Source organism: Lycorma delicatula, chromosome 3 (assembly GCF_047948215.1).
Source record: "Lycorma delicatula isolate Av1 chromosome 3, ASM4794821v1, whole genome shotgun sequence".
In the NCBI taxonomy this organism is placed as follows: Eukaryota; Metazoa; Arthropoda; class Insecta; order Hemiptera; family Fulgoridae; genus Lycorma; species Lycorma delicatula.
In genome coordinates, this window is record NC_134457.1 from 226448040 (window position 1) to 226467013 (window position 18974).

General features: G+C 30.5%; 1 protein-coding gene across 15 annotated transcripts in view; it reads right to left on the minus strand.

The window, feature by feature from the left end:
* Window positions 1–18974, minus strand: part of LOC142322487 (uncharacterized) — a 127663-nt gene that overhangs the window by 73045 nt on the left and 35644 nt on the right. For 14 of the 15 annotated variants that reach the window (XR_012755890.1, XR_012755893.1, XR_012755888.1 and 11 more), the window contains one exon: window positions 2750–2842. The gene's annotated coding sequence lies outside the window, so the exon portion shown is untranslated. Of the gene's footprint in view, window positions 1–2749; window positions 2843–8044; window positions 8191–18974 lie in introns of those variants that run through there. The other variant, XM_075361624.1, reaches the window with a different exon arrangement.

Here is an 18974-nt window from a genome sequence, read left to right on the forward strand (position 1 = left end):
AAAAGAGACCTGCTGACAGGCAGTACAACAGATAATGATTATGAATAGCTATAATATAAATGAGAATATACCTGATGAAAAATATAAATCAAGGAAATGTATAATTCTGTATACACACTCACGGGCAAACATTGATAACCAAATGTAATTACTAAAATGGGCATAAAGAAATATTGCCATTTACTAACAATTAATATTTTCAGCTAAAACTGAACTGCCATTTGGTGACAGAACCAATATTGACACACTGAAACATTTCCCAGCAGTAATATTAACAACATTTGGATGCTCTGGATCATAATCAATGTTACGAATGGTTTTCACGATTTAGAAGTGATCGTCAGTCAATTGAATATGACCCTCGACCTTGAATATGGCTCGAGGAAGGGCCTTTGACTTCATTTTACGGGGTCTAATTTTTATAAAAAATTGAAGAAAAAGTATACAAGTAAAGTACAAATATTCGAGTACGTGTGCAAATTTCAGACCTTAATATTCACAAATATTTTGAAAAAAAAAAAATTATCTTGGCTCAAGTAGATCGTAGAGCAAAAATCTTCATTTTTTAAATTCGTTGAAAATTAGCATCTATTGAATGAAGTTTTCTAGCAAAAAAAAAATACATTTTTGGTTGATTTTTCGCTTATTTGCAATTGTTTTTTTTACGCGCACTATTTTCTCACAGTTTAGTCCAACTCTTAAAGGAAATTTTAAGCCCCGGATGGTCCACATAAGTGCATTACAATTTTAAGAAAAAGTATTTTAAAGGTACTTATTCTACTCGCCAAGGACTAGATATTTTGGAAGTTCGTCGAATAATCTTTTTTTAATTTTAAAGATATTAATGTTGAAGAAAGTGTTATTTTTAGCGGTTTTTTTGCAATAACATTTTTATTTGTTGATCAATTGACATCGGGCAGGGCTTAAAATTTTTTTTCAAAACATTCTACAACTTTTATTTAAAAGCTTTTTTTGTAAAACGTCTAGTTTTTCTTTAAAACGAAAAACGGTGTTTTTCGCCAACTTTGGAGAGGGTAGAACAGTAGTTCATTCAATTCTACGGAATTTTTCCTATTTTTTACATGTCTTGCCTAACGGAAGTAAATTTTGGCTTCAACAATTTGATTGGCCTATATAGGCAATGTAGAATAACAGTGGTCAATGTGTGTGTGTGTGTGGGCGCACGCGAAATTATTTATTTCATAAATACACTATTTGTATACCACCAAGTTATACAGGTAAAAACTGTTTATTTACAATTGTATTAGCTAAAATAATTTATATACCGAAGCAGTAGACTTATAGTTTTAAGATGTACATTTTTAATTTACTATTTTGTTGTAATTATTGATTATGTTTATTTAGCACAAATAAAACTTTATCTGAACAATGAATTTAGTTGTTTTCATAATTAACTAAATATATAATAAAATTTTATTTCAACAGCATAGATATTTATAATAGTCATTTATTTTAAATGTAAATAAATAGTTGTGAGACATTAGCTTTACATTAATGGAATCCTGGTATATGTACTGTAAAGGGCTGTATCAATTTTGCAATGTTCAAGTATATATGTTAAAGTATAAAGCAATGTTCAAGTGTATGTTCAAGCATCTTCATAAAATATCATCAGTCTTTATTCAGCATAATTACTGCATAATAGAGAAATGATAAAGGTACAGGAACTCTGTGTGGCAACAAGGTGGAAGTAAATACCTAACTGTCAGTTTCTGTTATGTCAAATAGACTGTAATAATTACATATATATATATATATATATATAGTGAGAAACTGTAAGTTTCATGCATAATCATATTTTAAATAAACACAATTTTATTTTAAACAGTATTACTCTTTGCTTTAACAACAATGAAATATAAATACTTAATGTAAATATGAAATAATTTTTACACTTCATGCATACCAACTTCATATATTAATAGATATTTATAATATCAAACCAGATAAACTCTTACTTATAACACCCCAACCAAATTACACTTAAAGGAAAACAAATTGTTACTTGGATTTTTATGGAAATGGTAAAGGGGCTTATAATAAATGTAAAAAAAAATTTGTGAGCAAAAATGGTAGAGGAGTGATTTGGAGGGTTGGGGGATTGGAAAAAAGGAATTTCCAATACAATAGTTGTAGATCATGTAAAAATCTATTACTTTTATTTTAACATATCTGAAAATTTCTGATAAAGATGCAAAAAAATTTTTATTTTAGTTTTTTATATTTCATTTCCGCAAAAATAATTTAGTTTTGATGAAACTTGGTGAAAAATTTTACTTTTCTGTGTCTTAAATAATCACAAATTTTTTTGACGTCAACTTTCACCGGAAATCGCAGTAATACTATTTTCACCCCTTTTCAACCCCACTCATGCATTTATTTTTTTCACATTTATTATAAGCCCCTTTACCATTTCCACTTATAAAAGATTACGTAACAATTTTTTTCTCTCTCTAAATGAGTTATTTCAATTTCTTTCCCTCTAAACGAGTTATTTCGATCCTAACAAGCGAGTTTGTAAGTAAAGTCCTATTACATGATTTAAACACAATACTTCCAATTTTCTGAATCATTTTCCTGTAAGTACAATTTATTTTTAATAGTTATTGTTTAAAAAAGTTATTATTTTTATTATTCTGCGTACAATATACAAAAATTGTGTAAAGAAGCTCTACATAATATACTATATTAAAATAATTATATGGAGTATTTTGTAACTAATACTTACATATGTTTTACCAGTAAGTACTTCCAATAACGATAACAGCCAGGTGCCATCTTGTAAGTCGAATATTAAGTCTGATATAGGGGAAACGCTGCTCTGTAAAATAAAAATAAAATGTAATAATATTAATTGAAAAACCTATTACTGTATAAGTGTTAAATATGAAAAATGTTTAAATAATAATTATAATGATAAGATTAATTTATGTTACACATTCATGAATTGAATTTAAAATCATTCACGATTAATTTTAATTAATTCAAGAATAAAATTTCAGTCTGAAAATCAATAAAAATAAAGTTAATAAAATTTCACAAACAACAGGTATTATTACATATTATAATAGAATACAATATGTAACAAAAATGGCAGAATATTTTGTACTGTTCAGTGTCAAAAAACAAATGCATAGCACCCACCATTCTCAAAATAGTAAATAATCATCTCTTAGCAAACTTATTATGAAAAGTAAGGAGTGAAGTGGTTTCATTACCTTCTTCGAGTTAAATGTAACTGTATATATACCAGCTTAAAAGAAGTCACTACAAATAATTTAAATTGAAGTATTTATTTAAATATTTGGCTCTTTCTTTAAGATGTTGGAATTTAATGAAGAACTGAAAACAAACTATTTTTTAAAAGCTTGTTTTAAGTAAATATTTAGTTTTTATTTTCCTACAAAATACCAAGTTCATATAAAAAAAAAAGTTTATACTAGATTTAAAAATTAAAAACCTGCACCTTGAGGTCTGTTAGTATCATAATTGTAATATTTATATAAGGTACGTCATGAATCAAAAGTCATCACTCTGAAAAGCACCATAAGTATTCTTAGGAGTAACAAGCAACCCTTGCCCAACTTACTTAGGAAGTTGAGGATTAAATGATTTTCTACCGCCTTTTTCACTACCAATTATACTACTGCATAACTGATTACAAACTCTCACCAAAATGAAGTTTAAATTAAAAATCTACAAGTGATATCATCAGTCTGTTTTACTCTTTCTACTCTTGTAGAAAGTAAAAGTAACTATGATACTATTGTATGTACTTTACATATATCACAGCCTTATAAAGAAAGACTGGAATAGACATTGTAAAGTAACAAATAATGTATACCTTTCTGTTGTAAAACAATACATTAATTTCACCTCCTCAGTTTTTTTAGGTGAAGCATTTTATTGAACAAGAAAGATTTTAAAAGATGGACAACCCAAGATATGTATCAAAGGTCAGATGTAAGATATTACACAAGAGCTTTCCAAAAAAAGAAAATCAAATATAAATTTAAAGAATTAAAACGAAATTCTGAAAAGTGTTATGTTATGTTTTTTATGACAATGAAAATAGCAAATGGGGACAAGAAATATATACTTTGACAACTGACATTATCAAAGAATGATGAAATTTAAATGGATTAGAGTGTAGAATGGAGATTATAAAATGAACTGAAGAGAAAGGTAAGTTTGTGGTGGGATTTTTTTTATATTGAATGAGTACATAGTGATGAATAATGGTAAAAACTAAACACAATGACAGATTAGAAGATATAAATCATTTAATTTAGGATGTACTATTTGTACATTGGAGAAGGCAAGGAAGGAAATATAGTGGGTGAATACGGGCTGGGCAAAAGGAATGAAAGAGGGGACCGACTTATAGAGTTTTGCACGAAGTATAATTTAGTAATTGCCAACACCCAATTTAAAAATCATAATAGTAGAATATACACTTGGAAAAAGCCAGGCGATACTGCAAGGTATCAGATAGATTATATCATGGTTAAGCACAGATTTAGAAATCAACTCGTTGACTGCAAAACTTACCCTGGAGCAGACATTGATAGCGACCATAATTTGGTGATAATGAAATGTAGATTGGGGATTAAAAACCTGAAGAAAAGGTGTCAGATGAATCGGTGGAATTTAGAGAAGCTTGAGGAAGAGGAGGTAAAGAAGATTTTTGAGGAGGACATCGCAAGAGGTCTGAGTAAAAAAGATAAGGTAGAAAATGTAGAAGAAGAATGGGAGAATGTTAAAAAGGAAATTCTTAAATCAGCAGAAGCAAACTTAGGCGGAATAAAGAGAACTGGTAGAAAACCTTGGGTTTCAGACGATATATTGCAGCTGATGGATGAACGTAGAAAATATAAGAATGCTAGTGATGAAGAAAGTAAAAGGAACTATCAGCAATTAAGAAATGCTATAAACAGGAAGTGCAAACTGGCGAGAGAAAGAGTGGATTAAAGAAAAGTGCTCAGAAGTGGAAAGAGAAATGAACATTGGTAAAATAGACGGAGCATACAGGAAAGTTAACGAAAATTTTGGGGTACATAAATTAAAATCTAATAATGTGTTAAACAAAGATGGTACACCAATATATAATACGAAAGGTAAAGTCGATAGATGGGTGGAATATATTGAAGAGTTATACGGAGGAAATGAATTAGAAAATGGTGTTATAGAGGAAGAAGAGGAAGTTGAGGAGGATGAAATGGGAGAAACAATACTGAGATCTGAATTTAAGAGAGCATTAAAAGATTTAAATGGCAGAAAGGCTCCTGGAATAGACGGAATACCTGTAGAATTACTGCGCAGTGCTGGTGAGGAAGCAATTAATAGATTATACAAACTGGTGTGTAATATTTATGAAAATGGGGAATTTCCATCAGACTTCAAAAAAAGTGTTATAGTTATGATACCAAAGAAAGCAGGGGCAGATAAATGTGAAGAATACAGAACAATTAGTTTAACTAGTCATGCATCAAAAATCTTAACTAGAATTTTATACAGAAGAATTGAGAGGAGAGTGGAAGAAGTGTTAGGAGAAGACCAATTTGGTTTCAGGAAAAGTATAGGGACAAGGGAAGCAATTTTAGGCCTCAGATTAATAGTAGAAGGAAGATTAAAGAAAAACAAACCGACATACTTGGCGTTTATAGACCTAGAAAAGGCTTTCGATAACGTAGACTGGAATAAAATGTTCAGCATTTTAAAAAAATTAGGGTTCAAATACAGAGATAGAAGAACAATTGCTAACATGTACAGGAACCAAACAGCAACAATAACAATTGAAGAGCATAAGAAAGAAGCCGTAATAAGAAAGGGAGTCCGACAAGGATGTTCCCTATCTCCGTTACTTTTTAATCTTTACATGGATCTAGCAGTTAATGATGTTAAAGAACAATTTAGTTTTGGAGTAACAGTACAAGGTGAAAAGATAAAGATGCTACGATTTGCTGATGATATAGTAATTCTAGCCGAGAGTAAAAAGGATTTACAAGAAACAATGAACGGCATAGATGAAGTCCTACGCAAGAACTATCGCATGAAAATAAACAAGAACAAAACAAAAGTCATGAAATGTAGTAGAAATATCAAAGATGGACCGCTGAATGTGAAAATAGGAGGAGAAAAGATTATGGAGGTAGAAGAATTTTGTTATTTGGGAAGTAGAACTACTAAAGATGGACGAAGCAGGAGCGATATAAAATGACGAATAGCACAAGCTAAACGAGCCTTCAGTAAGAAATATAAGTTGTTTACATCAAAAATTAATTTAAATGTCAGGAAAAGATTTTTGAAAGTGTATGTTTGGAGTGTCGCTTTATATGGAAGTGAAACTTGGACAATCGGAGTATCTGAGAAGAAAAGATTAGAAGCTTTTGAAATGTGGTGCTATAGGAGAATGTTAAAAATCAGATGGGTGGATAAAGTGACAAATGAAGAGGTATTGCGGCAAATAGATGAAGAAAGAAGCGTTTGGAAAAATACAGTTAAAAGAAGAGACAGACTTATAGGCCACATACTAAGGCATCCTGGAATAGTCGCTTTAATATTGGAAGGACAGGTAGAAGGGAAAAATTGTGTAGGCAGGCCACGTTTGGAGTATGTAAAACAAATTGTTGGGTATGTAGGATGTAGAGGGTATACTGAAATGAAACGACTAGCACTAGATAGGGAATCTTGGAGAGCTGCATCAAACCAGTCAAATGACTGAAGACAAAAAAAAAGTACTATTTGTAAATGAATGGAAATTAAAAATTAGATTGAAAAAATAAAAACTCAAATGACTGAATGACAAAAATAACCTACATATAAGTACTAAATATTCATTAAACCTTCATAATAAAACATGTACAACATAAACTGAAAATTTATAACTGAAAACAGATAAATATAATATTTTATATTAGTGGTTTCATAATACAGAAAATTCATTAAACAATATTTCATTTTTAGAACTTCCGTGTAGGTTTTCAATATATTTTCATGAGCAAAATGATGATTCTTTTGTCAATTAGATGTGTCTCTTGCAGAAAAAGTATCATTTTACCAATGCACCTAACTCTAACTTCTGGTTGACCAATCAGCAATTACATGAAATCTGTACTGTTTAATTATTTCTTATTACACAATAATGATTTAAATTGTCATACAGAGAGTGTAATTCTGAGAAAACCCCAATAATTTGTTTCAAGTTGGAAATTAAACTGTTATCATAATATAACCTTGACCCAGGTTAACCTACATGAAGCAAATTTATGTTAAAAATTATTAATATGTTATTAAATTTATGTATTTCACAAATACTGACCGATTAATACATGTTTTTTTTTTTAATCATATAAATATTCTGTGATCAGGTAATTTATACTAAAATTCAATTTTTAATTTGGCTACTTTTTTTTCATTCTTTGAAATTCAACCGGTAAACCGCTAGTTTAATAAAACAATTTTCAAAATTAAATCCTCTTCAATTAATTTGTACCAACAGGCCTTTGTTTATTTCTTTCCACTATGGAATAACATTAAACAATACTCAAATCAATTTAAACAATATGTGGGAAAAAGTCTCAGCAATACACAATAATAATTAACCAGGTCGATTAGCCATCCTGACACAGTGTTTGGTTAAAACTCTATGATTTTATTATGAGGCAGAATAAAATGACTGGTTACAGTTATGTGCTTTAAACTGGTTGACAAACATCACTGCAAACGATTATAACACAGTGTTTTTTTAAATAATCTTATGAATGAACCAACCGGATAAAAATGTAAGAAATTTGAGGCCAATAATAATAAATATTTAACTTTTTATACCAGCTGAAACATAAAACCTAAAAACTGGATCGACGAGGCTTGCTTAACCACTAATATCTGATATACATTTGAAGTCACACTGATCCAAATCTAAACTAGAGTGGCACACGACACGATCCAACATTTGGTTTTGTTAAAAATATTTATTTGAATCACAATACAAAAAGTAAAATACAATGCGTTTACTATATACCTGGAAATTACGTTCTGCTTATCATGTGATCAATATGACCACCATTACATCTAGCAACACAAACTCCTAAATTGTTAATAACTCGACAACACATAACCTCAGTTATCTCACCACACGCTTCAATGATCAGTTCCATCACTGTATGAGGATATTTAAGGAAAATGTTTTCCTTTAGAAATCCCCAAAGAAAATAATCACATGGATTCAAATCAGGACTGTTCAGGGGCCAGTTCTGTCTGCATGCAACATGATTAGGTCATCGGTTTGAAATGACATTTGCGTTAAAAGTTTCATGCAGAGTCTAAAATAATATTAGCTGTGTGTGGGCTGTCTCCAACCTGCATGAACCACTCGTTTTCTAATCGAAACCCTTTTGCAAGAAGATGAGGAGCAATTATTCACGTTTAGATAACGTTCACCGTCTGTTCAAAAAATAATGGCCCTGTTACCCCGTGACTTAAGATAGACGTCTTTGTGTAACCACACTTTTCGTTTCATTTATAAACAACAGTCTTTACACGCTGTTCAACAGTCAAATCTTTCTTTGTCAACCATCTTGGAACGATATACAAACAGCGAACTCGGAAAGAGAAGAAACTAATATTCATGAACTGCTGTCACTTCTGCCATTAACCTAAACAAATGTTGTTTATAATTGCCAAAACAACTGTTGGATCATTTCTGGCGCCATCCTGTTGTACTAAATTTCTATAATAATCGATGTACTCTGAATTAGTAAAACCAATCCGATTTAATTTATACTTTTGTTTTTACATTTCTAGTTACAGAAAAAAATCAGACTAAACAAAAATTCCAATTACTAGCTGGAGAAGGCATTTCACGTTATTTTTAACCGATATGTTTTCATTCATTCAGTTCCCAATTACTGTGACATATATCAGTTTTTGAGAAAAGAAATCGTAAAATGCAAGTACTTTCAATAATTGCGGTAGTTATTTTTAAACTTGCTACTTTACAATTTTTTTTCCTAACATCAGAGATTTTGTCTCTCCTAATCAGAGAGGGTCGAGATTCTATTTTAAACTTAAAATACCTGTTTTAACTCATTCAGATCGATTTCATGGATATTTGTATTGATTTACGATTATAGTAAAATAAACCAGTACTTGAAGGCATAAATTTCAAAAGTGATTTCACGGTTTAATATAAAATTCAATTAATTTATGAAGAGATTAATTAAACAAATTAACTTTTTTTTATGAAATAAAACAAAATTGAATAGTCGATACCTTTTTGACCAAAAAGGTTGTCTATGTTTAAGCATTCTGCACCAACAGAGCCAATCGTTATAATAATTTCTTATTAATTACTGTATTTATTCCAGTACCCCCCGAACTTTTTTTCTTGGAATTGGGGAGAAAAAATAAGGGTGCGGGGCTTACTTGAAACATAGCCTTTAGCCACGATAATTTATGTAAAGTAAACGTTTTCTTAGAAGTACCTAAATTCAATCACATAAATGTTAACAGTACATTAGGCTTTCATTTATCAATACCGGATGCCGCTTACACAGAATACATCCTTAATTATTAACATCCTGTTCATATTACCGATAGGAAGGAAGTTACGGAATTTTTATAAAACTGATTCATTCTGTATAGCTTGCATCTGGTTCTAATGACACTACAGTGACTGTCAGTTACCTATCGTCGTCTTGACTATTCGCCATAGTCATTGTACTGTTTGTATATGTGGACGGTTATGTGCATTTTATCTGTTTAGTTTATCTTGTAAAGTTTAATACGGTGATTTATTTTAATTAGGGCATTAAAACGATCTTTTACAGTAAATGAAAAACTGCGCGTTATAGAAGAGGCTGAGAAAAATTGGAAATCGGGCGGCAGGAAAAAAATTTGACGTAGATGAAACCTGCATTCGAGACTGGCGTAAGAAGAAACAACTTCTGGTGAAAGGCGCTGGTAATAAAAGGGGTTTTCATGGCTTAAAACCAAATACACATAGAAAAAAACTTGTATGACTTTGTTATGGAAAAAAGGAAATGCGGTTATGCTGTCACGACAGAAATGTGTCAATAAAATGCTTGTCATTGAATAATGTTGATTTTAAAGCAAGCCGTGAATAGATAACACGATTTTTTGCACGAAATGATTTGTCAGTAAGACGAAAGAAGACCATTTCTCAACGACTTCCAGACGACTCCCAAAAAATATTACATTTTCACAAATATACAATAAATCTTAGAAAAGATAAAGGCTATTTGCCTTCTGAAAAAGGAAACGCTGATCAAACCCCCGTATATTTTGAAATCCCATTTGACAAAACCGTAAACAAAAAAAGTTAAAAAAGTGTTACGATTCGCACTGGTGGTAATGAAAAACATAGTTGTAGTGTTATGCTTTGCATTACTTCTGATGGATCATAATTACCTCCGTACATTGTTTTTAAAAGAAAAACTCTTCCTACCGTACAGGTAAACGGAGTTATTATTAGAGCACAGGAATCAGGTTGCATGGACGAAACCTTAATTTTAGATTGGATCAGGTGTATATGGCAAAAGCGATCAGTAAATTTACTTAATAAAAAAAAAACCGGTATCCTAGTAATTGATAGTTATCGGGGGCATACGACTGATAAAGTGAAAAACATTTAAAAAAAGGGTATAACAGACCAAGTAATAATTCCTGGCGGATTGATATCTCTATTGCAACCACTAGTTGTCTGTATTAATATTATTTACTGTATTAGCGGTGTGTTTGTTAAAATGGATCGGATGCTTGGAGCATACCCTCTTAAATATCTGCATTGAATTTCCACATATTTTGGACCAAAAATGTGGAGGACAATACACACATCTGCAGTCTAGAGAGGCCTTGGTGGAAGATATCGACTTTCTTTAACATTCAAGTTAAAGAAAGGCTGGCTCCTTTCTTTAACATGTATGCAATAATAGGTTTGAAAATATGTATGACTAAATCTTTTTTTCTTGATGCCCATTATTTATATCATTAAAAAAAATTAATTGACTAAGCCTTCTTTTTAAGTATGATCTCACTTAAAAATTTATTTATACGAACTTAAAATTTACTCACTTAAAATTTACTTTTACGATGTAATTTTTTGATCTCCTCACTTATGAAAAAACACAACTAAATTGCAAGAGAAACATTAAATCACACGTCAGTTTCATGATATATTATGATCTTACAAACAGAAACTTTATTTTGCTTATTTATTGCTTTTAGTAACTACGGGGATTGAGAAATACCATCTACCTAAATAAATATTCAGAAAATGAAATACTAGGAAAATAAAATTTTGAAAATCCCACAAAGAAGAAAGATATCACGTATTTGGATTAATCTAAATCATTTCCTATTAGTAAGGCTGAAAAAGGTTAGTGCTATAAATAAGGCTCAAAAAATAAAAAATAAATTAGAAATAATTGTCTAGTATATGTATTATAGAAGGTATAATACAGATAAACAACAGTCATTTAAATCAAATATTTGTGGAGAACATTTAGAAACATTAGTATGAAACGGCTAACTGGAAATGGAATATCTCTGAATTCAGTTATTAATTTGGATACTTCCTTTGAAATTATTTCCTCTGTCATTTCAACAAACCCCACAATATACTATATTATAGGATACAAGATAAAAAATTTGGTCTCTTAGATCTCATGAGCATAACTGTAGTAGGAGGGTGACCTGACAGGACTACAAAAACAGCATAGATAGTTTTTTGCTACAATCTTTTTTTTTCTCAAGAATAAAAAACTTCCCATGTCTGGCTTAGTAAAATGGTGTTTCCAACTGTCTTTTTTATTAGGATACCGGTAAATATACTGTTGCATACCACCATGCCAAGCTTACATAATTTTTTTTGGAGTTATTAATCGATTAATTGGTTTGATGCTATTTTCTCTTTCGTTTTGTTAATGCTGATTTTAAAACCGTAACTTAAGTATGTTGCTAATTTAGAAAATTTAGCAAATTACATCCTCAGTTATCTGTTTTATAAATTGCAGACTTATACTGAAAGATTATGAAAATGTTAGTGCCGCTTTCTTTAGGTCCCCTGTTCCGGCTTTGACCTTTTACAAGGCCAAAATAATACGGCCAGTCACAGGGCCAAAGTAATCTGGCTAATTACAAGGCCAGTAATATGCAGTTTATTGTGAAATTGATTGTTGAGTAATTAAAATTGAAAAATCAGCTTTTAAACAAAAGATTAAATATATAATCAGAATCGCTAGTACGTAAAGAAATCAGGGGAATACTTTTTATAGAATTACATTATCTATAACATTCACATTATCCATACTGCGGGTCACAGCTGGTTATAATAACAATAATATATATTCGTGCTTTAACGTGGGTAATTTTATCCTGACATTTGGGAAAAATCTTATTGTAAATGCTTTGAATCGATCTTATGTTAATTATTCTTGTTTTTTGAAGGCTTTCGATATTTTTTATTTTGAAACTGTAATTGTGCAAAAACATGTAAAAAAATGTTGTTGTAGAAAATTAATGTAATAACCGTATCCTTTATTTGTAAATGAACAAGCGCATGAGGGAACCTCAGCTTCTCCCGATCGCTCTCAAAATGATCAAGTTACAGAGTCACATTTGTTAGAAAAGACTTGTATTTACGTGACTTTGAAAATACTTCAGCGGATGAAGATTATACACCGTCTTCAGAAGTAAGCTCTGAATCAGAGAATGAAACGCATAAACCTAAGAGGAAGGTAATAAGTAAAACGGTTATTGAACGGCAAAGTCGAAAACGACAGAGAAACATTGAACGGTAGACTTGTAATATTAGCAAACAGAAATACTTAGCCGGTGAATGCAATACAAATAAAAAGGGCAAAGAATTGGCTGCAGAAACAAAATTAAGCCTCCATATATGTGTAAAATGAAAGTTACCAAAAATTACTTAAAAATTAAAAAAGGCAGTTCATTACGTCCTACACTGAAGTAAGACTATAAGAAAGATGTAGAGGTACGAACGGTACAAAACCAAAAGAAAATTCTTTTCGTTATAGTTTAAACATAAATGATGTAAAAATAAGGGCGTGTAAAGTTATGTTTCTAAATATACTAGTTGTATCTAATTCAGTCATAGTTAACGCGATTAAAAAAAATAAAATGGAGGAATTGTAGAAATAGACAAAAGAGGACAGCATACACCTGCTATGAAAACACCCGAGGAAATAATTCAAAATGTTGTTCTGAAATATGAGTCATTATTCACGCTTGAAAACTAAGAAACCATTTTAAGACCTGATTTAAATTTAGAAAAGTTGTATTTATTTTATCGACAATTCTGTACTGAAAATAAAATAGGTAAAAAAAAAATTAACAAAAAATACACACACACACACACACACACACACACACATATATATATTAAACATATATATTAGACATATATATTAAACATTAGTAAACACAGCTACATGGCCTGAGATTCGTATCTAGCAATATTAAACGGTGAATTAAGTTCAGACGGTAAAAAATTTATTTAAAGTGATTATTATTGTACCTTAAGGAATCATAGAAGTTGTTTGAACAAACAGTAAAGATTCTCAAGATGCAAAGTACAGTAAATGTGTTGACAGCCGATTAAGAAAAATGTTTACCAACACCGCTATTAACAAATATAAAAAATTTCTACTGCAGTAAGTTATGGACATTAATTTCACAATTTATGATATGGTGAGAATGAAATAGCATCTTGGATTCTAAAACGGGCTGAACAAAGCATTACCGATTCAAAAACTGAAGAAATGATATTACGGTCAGACAATTGCTATGGCCAGAACAAAAATTTTGTTATGTTTAGGATTTAGATTGATTAATTTATGAAAAAATTTGAGAAAGAATGACGTCAAGTTTCCAGATGTACTTGATGTCATTAGTCGATCCAAAACCGATATAACAATTAAAATACAAAGACCTGTTAATTCTACTTAAATAATGTCATCTGTTTTATCAAAACATATGTAACTTCAGTGAAGTAAATGATTTCTCTGAAGAAGAAAGTGATGAAGACTGCAGATAAAATTGATCGATGTAGATTTTCTGCTATTTTATCATTTTTTATTATTAATTTTCAATGTTTTGTGAATTTTTATTGTACAATAGATATTACTACTGAAGAAATTATATTTTTTAGTTCTTTGTAAATTTTTGTTGAGTGTCCGTAACAATATTTTTTATATTACACTTTTTTGTACGAGCAAAATAATTTTATGATAATAATTAGTCTTTTAAAATTACCTTTTTCTTTTCATTGTAACAGCGTTACGATATTGTACAATCTTTTTATCGCATAATTGTTTTGTTTATCGGTTGAAAAAACTAAAAAGTTGTGTTGCACTGATATTATCTTTTATAAACGGTATTGTTTAAGAAAATATTTTTTTTTCAAAATAAATGTAATTTTCTTCAGATTTACTGCCTTTTTTACAAATTTCTGGACATGATGACAGAGAATTCATTAAAAAAAAGCTGTTAAGTAAGTAGAGATATGATACATGTCCATTTTTTTTTTAATATAAAGCAGAAATTAATAAATAAGTAATAGCATCTATTTAAGTAGATCTATCTAAATAGAGTATTTTAATAGCAAATATTATGCTGGAAGATGGTGATGAAAAAAGGAAATTGTACAAGCAAATTTCAAAACTTCAAACTGCTGCTCTATTATAAAATTTTAAAAAAAGGAGATGGTGTCCTTTACCTCCTGGCTACAGAGATTTATTTCACCTAATGCAAGGTTAAACATCATTTTAAATAATATATAAGAAAAGAAAAACTAAAAAGAAAAGAATTTGAGTAATGGATTAATAAATAAAGCGATTCAATTTTCTGCGTTATTAAAATTCTGATTGTTTTTATCTGAAATAATTTTGAACTCGCCGGTTTCACCAAGGAGAAGTTACAATTTCTGTGTATTTTTCTGAAAACAAAAATAAATTAACTTCGGTTAAATTAATTAAAATTTAACGATAAATATTTTTAATAGAAGAGCGAGGACACGATCTTTGTCTAACAACTCCATCGTTGGTCGATATAGCCGACAGAAGAATGTCTTTTTTCCACTTATGACCAAGTACTCTATAGACAACACCCCATGGGTCTTTGTTTCCTTGCTCTTGTAAAAAAGAGTGCCAGGAATCCTACAGCCTACACTCCTTTTTGAACATAGCCTCGTCCAAGCCAGTGTTCTGCTCCCTCATCAGGGTCATAACCTCAATGTCATAGATTACGACAGGTCTATGTACCTATATGTACATAATATAACTATAATAATTTTAGGCGACCCGACATAAGTCACAAACCACTCTCAAAAATAACAAACAATTTATACCAGGCTTGCTAAGAAAAATGAGAAATATACAGCTGCATATCAGTAGGCCAACCCGACTGAAATGCAAGTGATAATCTGCCCCTGTAATTGACACCTTCACTCTGTTCATCATCGAGACTGTCTGTATAGTGATCATCATACTCTCAGAGAAATAAATTCTTGAATAGCGCTTTTATACTTCAGACGGGTGTTTTACATGTATAGGTATAAAAGCGAAACGTTTCATATACACTGCTCCAGCTACCAGAAAAGAATATATACGAGTGTGTATTTCTTACTGCGATTAATCGTGCATTTTGTAACGTTATTCTGATCAAGGTTCTTTCGCGATTTCCTTATTCCATCGTTACGCTTAGGTTGTCCAATATTATTACCGGTGGACTAATTTACCTAACGCGATGTTATTTTCTAAACGCAACCTTAATTTATTACCGTAATATAAAACTTCATTTAAGAGAATAGCAAGGATTTCTTCATATTCTTCTTCCATCAGATTATTTTTATCAGATGCTACGTTTCAAGTCCTTAACAGTATGTGAATGAACTCGGTTGGAACGATAAGAATGTATATTCATAAGTAGACACCATAATCTACACTAAAAGTGTTTAAAATAGATGTAAAAGGTTGTATTAGTTATTAGCTAGATGCTCTTTTTATAATGTGTTATACTGATAGGACTGCAAGCCATAGTCCAGAAGTGCAAGCTTCTATAGTGTATTTATGAAATACATACGAGGCTAGAGAGAGTGGATTTTTGTTGACTTTGCTTCCTTGTTATATTATCAACAAGAAGAAAACAAGGATAATGGTAGGAGGAGAGAAAATAAGGAGAGGGTAGACTCTCCCAGAAGCAAGAGACACAAAACAGGAGCAGGAACATGACCCTAAGAAGAATATAATGATGATAGAGTCCCTCTTGGGACTCATGATCTTCCCTCCATCAATTTTATCACAAGATAATTAGGAACTAATCTACTATAGGCCTGCCGGGTTTCCAAAATGAAAAAGAGGTAGCATAGGATCATTATTAAAAAATTAACCGGCTGCTAAAGCTGCAAGAATATGTTTTCTTTCTAACCGACAACAATATTTTATTACTTTTTATTTCATATTTTTAAGAAAAGAATTGATTATCTTCACCGATTCCTTTAAAATTTTGACACAACCTTGCATTCGAATACGCGCGTGTTTTTATATACCTAAGATGTTATACCTGTGACAGGTAAAAACATACTTTTTTTGAAAAACAGCGCTATCTGTTGGACGTAAAAGCAGCACAGGCTATACCAATATTTTACGATTCCATTTTAATGTGTCCGCTATAGACTAAAAAACTACTTGGCCGATTTACGCGCGGGAAAGTGGGAGAAAGGGAAAATCGGAAAAGGGAATAATCTAAAAAGGTAAAGGGCAGAAGGGTAAAATAGAAAAAAGAAAAATGGGGAAAAGGAAATGTAACGGGAAAGGATAAAGCGTTAAAAGGGGAAAATGGAAAGAGTAAATGGGAAAGGAAAGGGGGAAACGGAAATTTTGTGAAGTTCCGTAATGTTCATTTTGTCAATGTTTTATTAAACTTTCAATTGTGTTCATTTAATCAAATATAGCTTTATATATATAAAGCTATATTTGAATATATATATATTCAAATCTAGCAATAGCGAAGCATTGCCGGGCCTTCTAGTAAACAATAAATAAGAACAGAAATAATAATTGTAAAATAAATTAATAAATTTTATTACCGTAATTCATACATTCAATATCGTAGCAGATCTTAAAACAATTACTTTCCAATCCAAATAAATCTATACTGAAAGTAGTATCGATTATCCATTTATAATCGTATATATATATATATTTTTTTTTTGTCTTGTACTTACAATTTAACATACATAAGCATATTTATAGAGCCTATGACACTCCCCGTAACGTAAGAATTCCAATGCGTCATACATCTAAATCGGTATCTTATAAACATTATACTCCTTTTTGAGCAGTCGTGTAATAAAAAACTATATCGTCCAAATATTCTTTAAATGTAAACGCTTTTAAGTCGTGAAAAAGTAAGAAACAAACAACCAAGCTGAATTCGGACAGACTTTACCAAAACTTATATTGCAGTGAATTCAAAAGATTTAAAAAATAATAATTTTATTATTTATACCACTTTACTGCATATTTTGAAATAAGTTGTTATTTCTTTAACGCTTATTTTTTTATAAAATAGGAAGTGAAATGACATAAAAAAAAAACGGTTAACAAAGAACACAATATAAGAAAAATTAATTTTCAGATCTACGATTGTGAAGATCTTAAATTTTAATTACGACGAAATATTGTAAAAGTTCGACGTATAGTTATACTTTTTTTTTTCGTTTATAGGATATTTATTTAATTTTCCCTAATATAAGTTATATCGATGGAAAGAAGAATAAATAGTACAAAAGTAACGTTAACATAATTTTCTGTTTAACGTTCGTAATTTTCCGTTAACATCTTAATAAGTAGAGGCCGGTGTACGTAATGAATTTTCCCACAAAAAATATTAGTTTACATTAATTTATTGCTTCCTTTAATAAAAGGAAACAAAGTTTATACGACTTGGAAAAACTAAGACAGGAGCTGCGTATCTTAGTAATACGATTTCCCTTCTGTAATTCAGCGGCACGACTCGGGCTTCTGACAAAATACCGTCGATCGAACTCGTGAGGAAGGTTCCTGTAGCAAATTCCTATATTGCGGATCGCATCGAGTTTCTTTAGATGAGACTGCGGCAGAGCCGTATAGCTATCGATCCGTAATCTTTTCTGGTAATTTATTCTTGTACGACCAAAAATATAAAGACATTAATATATTTATTACATCATGCACACACCGGTACCGGCGCAACTGTAATGCTATTAGTGACATTAGACCATCTTTTGAAAGGAATGTTTGGAAGCAATAATTATAAAAAACTATCACAAAAACACACTCGCTTCAACATTTTAGTACGTAGCACATTGTGTTAGAAATACGCTCTATAAAATTCTCATGTTATTTGTTTAAATTCGGTGATAATACCGACATAACAATAGTAGCTTATCAATCGTTTTAAAAAAAACTAGAAAAATCGGTTACCTCGTTCAAAAGTTATTTCATTTTGTAAAACGCTAATTTTTATATATTAATATCACGAAATTATACATTTAATAGACTTTTTTAAAAAATGAATTGCACAACGAAATATCTCACTAATATAAAAGTATTATAGTGCAATGGAATCGGTAAAATTGAAACTATTACTTGACGGAAAAAAAGTTTTTGAATGAAATATTTTTTTGGTTTCCTTCTTCCGTTAATCACGTCGGAAAAGAAGTAGCATCAATCTACGGTGGATTGCTTGAACAATCCACCGTAGATTGATGAAAGGACTGCATTCGAGATCCTACTTTTTTTTTTTTTTTTTTTTTTTTTTAATTCTCTAAGTGGAATTTTTTTTATTTTACAACTAAAGGTACAAATTTAGTTTTCCCTCCAAATATCGGTAACTATTAGTCGAGTGAAGATAAACCGATACAGATTCAC